Here is a 6100-nt window from a genome sequence, read left to right on the forward strand (position 1 = left end):
CAAAATCAATAAAATATAAAGCTTTCTTTCCTTACTTCTCTCCTCTCTATATCCTCCTCTTCATATTCTCTGCCCCAGTGACTTACTTAGATAAACCCAAAAATAAATAAATAAAAAGAAGGCAATAGCATATCATTCCCAAACCCTCACCTGTTGTGGCATGTATCATTTCAGTGATGAATTGCATATGCTTGTTAGTGGCTCAACAACTTGGTTATTCAGTTATTTTAGAGTTTTTAGTCGGCTTCCTTGATTTATTGCCCTGCGAAATAGCAATATAGTCCAAGACCAGAGAAATATCTCTGTATTTATCTAAAACAGAAAATAAATCTTATCCTAGAACCTAGGGCACAAGAGAAACCACGAGAGATTAACATGAACAACACAGGATCTTCTCGTTTTGTAATACCAAGAAATAAGTACATAAGTGAACAAATCTATAGTATTCAAAAGAGGATAAATGGCTACTATAGTTTCCCTTTTTTATAAAATGATTTATCTTTAATAATAAAGTCTCTGAAAGCTCGCTTTTATATATCAAAGCTATAATTGTAAGTGTATGATATTAATTATACCATTAGACTTTTAAAGGAGCATTTGGATGGGAAATCTCTAGAGTACACAAAAGAATACACAAAATGATGTCCGAGGGTTACTGATCTCAAAAAGGATCTTAAGACCCTCCCTTTGCCCCTTCCCTCTCTTAGCCCTCCCTCCAGGAAGTCAGTATGAAGGGCAAGTACATTTTGATGGCTCTCAGTTCTACAGGTGGTGATGAGTCATGAGCATGGAAGTTGAAGATCTGCGCCTGCCTGGGTGCTCTCTTCCCAGCTCCCTTTTGGTGCCTCTGAGTATCTGTTCCCATGTGGCTGCCGGATAAGAATCAACTGCCACTCAGGAGCTATTCCACTGTGGAAAGGTCTCTAGTGAATTACCCAAGCCAGCTCTGCTCGAGTCTTACAGATGACTCAGCAGCCCTGCTCCTTCTCCCTGACCATCACATCCAGGTGGCCCAAGGCTTTTCTCATCATGTAAGGTTAGATTAGAGACTCCACAGATTGTTTGGGTTTAAGGTAAACATGACAGAGATCATTTTGATTAGGATTTAGGTACAAGAAATCCTCAACATGGTCCCACTTCACTCACTTAGAGGCTGGATCAAGGTTTGAGGGATCCTATAATGATGATGAAGTGCTCTTCTGCCTGCCTGAATCTCATAAACCTATATATCCTTTCAAAGAAAAGAAAAAAGGATGAGTTAGAGGGCAGAGATGGGGGAGGTGACTCTTTAAGTATAAGATTATGGGATTGGTAGTCCTGAGTTCAAATGAACTCTTTCTGGGTTTATCCTCTTAACAGATTAGCTGATAGGGATTTGCTCCCCCAAAATTTTCAGTTAAAGAAAGTTTTACATATATAAATATGCGAGTGCATGTGTGTGTGTCTCTGTGTGTATACCCAGATCAAGAAATCTGATCATTTGTATCTTTAATCCAACAGCAATTCAAAATATGTCTATCAATCTCTGTGCTATGGTATATTACAATGACAGCACATACAACAGTCTGTGATTAAGTCAGAATTGAGAAAGTGAATAATGACACATTTTAAAAGTTGAAAAAAAAAGTTGTGTTTTATAATGTATTGTACGTATACATATATGAACACTGTGCAAAATTTAATCATTTCCTCAGCCAAAAAAATTGAAATTATCACATTAATATGACAATGAGAGGAATTGTTCTGACAAATATTCCTTCCAAACCACATTATACCATTTTCCTTTTTAAAAATCCATTAGGCTATGATACATATAAGCAAAACTGTGTATTGTTTAGGTATATTACTGATTACTATATTCCATGGAAAAACATTTGCTTTAAACAACAGAAATCACCCATCACTCAGGGAAAAGGTTTCCCTTAAAGCACATTCATTTTCTAGAAAAAAGCAAGGAAATGCCCTACTTATTACATTACAGCTCTTCTCAGATCTACACTAATAATGAAATCAGTTATCATATAGTCTTTGCAATTAGAAAAAAAACATAGAACTTGTTAAATATTCCAGATAAAAGACCCACTACAGAATTTAAAAGACCTTCTTTCATCAGAGTAAAGACTAATTGGGTATTTCTCAGTTCAGAAATACTGGCACTAGACAGCAACCTAGTGCGCGGTTAGAAATAAAAAGGACAATTCAATTTGAGAAAAATCATGTAGAATCCAGTGAAGTGGAAAAGCAGAACAGGCTAAACATGAGTCATCTCCACCACAATTTAATGCCTGAATAGATGTCCCATCAGCAATATCTTCTCAGAAGACATTAGATAATAGATACACAGAGAGAAGAGACTAACTATGATTACTGCTTAATAGTACACCTACTGAGCTCCTTCCTACATGCTCAGTTATAATAGTTTGAGTGCTTTCTACAAGGGTCTGCACTGCATTTAGTAGGAGTTAATAATAATATCCAGCAGTTAATAAGTAGGCATTTGTGCCAGGTACTGTGCTAAATGTTTGACATGGATTATCCGATTTAGTGCTTAGAACAAGCCCATAAAGCACAATTAACCCCATTTTTACCATTGAATTAATTCAATCTTAGACTAAGTAGACCATACAGTTCTTAAGGGTTGGAGCCAAAATTCAGAATCAACCTGTCTAATCTAAGAACCCTTTCTCATAAATCCTACACCATCTTCCAAAAATATTACATATATTACAAAGTTTTACAAAGGGAGAAAATGAGTCCCAGAGTTTTTAAATAATTTTCCAAAAACTAACAGGTAGGTAAGAGTTTTACAGTAAACTCAAAGCCATTTATGCCCTTTGACTATGCCACATACTACTGCTCCATCAACAAGAAGATAGAATCCAAAAAATAAATAAATAAATAAGCTTCTGGAACAAAGACTGGATTTGAAAAAGTAATCCCAAAATGAAATGCAGATTTTCCCATTTTCATTAATCCTTCTTTTCTTTACGATTACAATGCTCTTTGGAAGGAATGCAGCAGCAGGAAGCAACATGCCCAAGTTTCATCACTCACCAGGCAGAGAAGAACAACAGTTTCCAGACTAAACATTATTTTGAAATTAATTTGTACTGAGATTGCCAGAAGAAGCTGTCACGGCTTTTCAGTGAAGAAGCAAATATATGACTCCTGTTGGGCCCAGTCCTATGATAAGCAGTGAAATAAAGGATTCAAATTCCAAGCTAGACACAATAACTATGGCTGCTAAACTCAGCTGATGAATGGAACTTTTAAAGTCTATTTTGCTAATGATGACTTAACTACTTGTAATTTTCTATTATTTTAAATGCTTATATTTAATGGTTTGTATCAATCTACTAACATCTTTAAAGTAATCTGGAAGTAGTTGCTAGCATGTAGCATGCATATCCAGTAGGTTCAGAATGAAGAGCATTATCCCAAACTAAGAAATTCCCTGAGCGTAAGGTAAAGAAATACAGCAGTTTGGAATTAAGGGCCATAAAAATGACCTAGTCTGACTTTTTCAACCTAATGAGAGAAAGTAAAACTCATGGAATCAATTTTCTGATTAAGATAGCATCTAACTAGAAAAACCTAACACAGTTTTCTACACATGAAACACCTAACTAGAAGAGCAGAACACAATATTCCCACTGAAATATTTATGAAGACACAGAATATATATGAAAACTCAACATTGTAGAACTTACACTTATATTCAACCTACTGACAGGATGTATAAAGAAACTTCATAAACTATGAGATAGATGGTACTAAATTAGTAACCATAATCAAAACTTGACACATGCTTTACCATTACTAACAAAGTTAGCAACAGCAACAACACATTATACTAAAAGTTGGTAGAAAATAATTGTCTTGTTGGTTTTGTACACTGGCTAAAACTAGCAGGACTTATGCTGACCAAAGAGTGAGCCAGCAGATGGTTACTGTTTTATAAGATGACTAGATTGCCTCATTCACCACAATTGGTGTTTCATCTTCTCCAAATATTCCAAGCTGGTCACCACAGTGGAAACTGAAAAAGATTCACCATCAGTCCAATAGACTGAAGTACTACAGGGCTTCAGAGATTCAATGTGGTGCTGATCACAGACCAGTGACAGCCCTCTGTGTTGAGACTGGACACTCAATTACAATTGTTTTATTTCACGAAACCACTTAAAGCTTAAGTTAGAGCAAGTCAATGTATTTTTGTTTAAAGAATGTTTTGAAATTGTTGTAATGCAACTTGACACAAGGAACACCCAAGAGGGCGCCCTTCTATTTTCAGCCTAGCTCATTTAGGAAGAAAATTTTATAAACAGAAGGCATTTAAAGACCTACTAGTTCACCTCCATCATTGTTTCAGCTAAAACTGAGGCTCACAGGACTAAAAAACTTGTCCAAGTTCAAGCTTACTTATGATAGAGCCATTGTGTCTAATTTCACTATTGTTTTAACATCCAATACCACTCAACTATAAAAGATCAGAAATGGTTACGTTTGTGAATTCTAACACTAGGAAACAGAGGTCATATGAAGAAGAGAAAACAGCTGCAGGAGAATTGCACACCGGGTAATTACGTCTACTGTGGGGGGGAAAAAATCATGTTTTCTTTTTTTCCTAAACAGGAGAGGAACTGTATTTGCATGAGGTTTGCTTATATTCATCATTAACTTTTCTACTAAAATTCTATGAGTTATTAGAGAGGGCCAGTTCTTCTTCTGTTAACGAGACAGTGTGCAAGTATTATCTCTAGTTAATTAATCTTAATAAGCAAGTCAATGTTACAACCTAGATTTGATATGTGAAAAATAACTCATTTTTAGGATCTGATTCTGGCAGATCTTACTTAACAACCTAGAATTTATAAAAAAGTAAGGCAGGAGTCACTCACCTCATGGCCTCACTATACTAGAACACAAAATTTCAACACCAAAGCAAAGCCCAGCAATTTTTTTCCCTCCTGCTTATAAATGGTAAATTGAAGACACAACAATTTATGAAGAGACTTATTAGTGAATAGGTGAATACTGATTTCAAAAAAGATAATTCTGTGTTCTTCTAAATTGTGCCTGCAGTAATTAATATGTAATGTAAAGGTTACCTTTACACATACTATTGAACACAGAAAAATTCCTGGTAAATCATGAGTCAGGATTATCAACATTTTGAACTATAATAACTTCCAATAATTTATGTTTATTGTGGTTTATTTATATTCTGCCTTGTTGCTGTTGTATAATAAGGGTGGCTTGCAAAAATACATAAAATATAACAAGATAGCAGAAATTTTAAGTTTTTAGGAAAAATGAGGCAAAAGTAAAATTAGATCTGGAATGTCTGAAGGAACCCAATATAAGGGAAATGAAGAGAAGGAAGAAAGTCTAAGCACGCTACTGTCTTTATTCATAGCTGCATATGTGTAGCTACTCTCTAATCTGAAAAAAATGTTGTTGAAAAAAATGCAATGACCCTATCTTTTAATTTTTTTAGAATTTTAATTCTAGAGAGATATTCCAAAGCCTAACAAATATTTAGTCTGAACTTAAAAAATTACTTCAGTTTCAGATTTTTATTAAATCTATGTTAAATGTTATATTCTAATTAAAAATTGCATATAGAGTATTAGCCCATCTGCTCCAAAATTATCTTTACCTAGCTATCTTTCTATCTATATATGCACACAAAGAGATATCTTAAATGTTATTGAGCAAATATTTAAAGTAATTATTTGGTCATACAGATTTTGGCTGATTTTTTACTTTCTTCTTTGTAATTTTCTACATTTAGTTCTTTATATGTAATGAAACTGTTCCACTCTTATGAAAACAATAAATACATTATTCTTTTTAAAACAACTTCAAGTTGTGGTTTTAAAAATATTTTAATGCAGATGTTGGGCATTTGGATGTGCTTAAATGTGTGCAATGAAATTTAATCTGCTAGTTACTTTGTTGCCAAGTTACACCATATTTTGGACAATTAAGAGCTAAAGTATAATTATAATCTTAACCATATAGGGCTCCAAATCCCAGCCCAGTTTAATGAATAGGACCACTACCACAGCCACCACACACACACATTCACACACAC

This window comes from Camelus ferus, chromosome 5 (assembly GCF_009834535.1).
Source record: "Camelus ferus isolate YT-003-E chromosome 5, BCGSAC_Cfer_1.0, whole genome shotgun sequence".
NCBI classification, from domain to species: Eukaryota; Metazoa; Chordata; class Mammalia; order Artiodactyla; family Camelidae; genus Camelus; species Camelus ferus.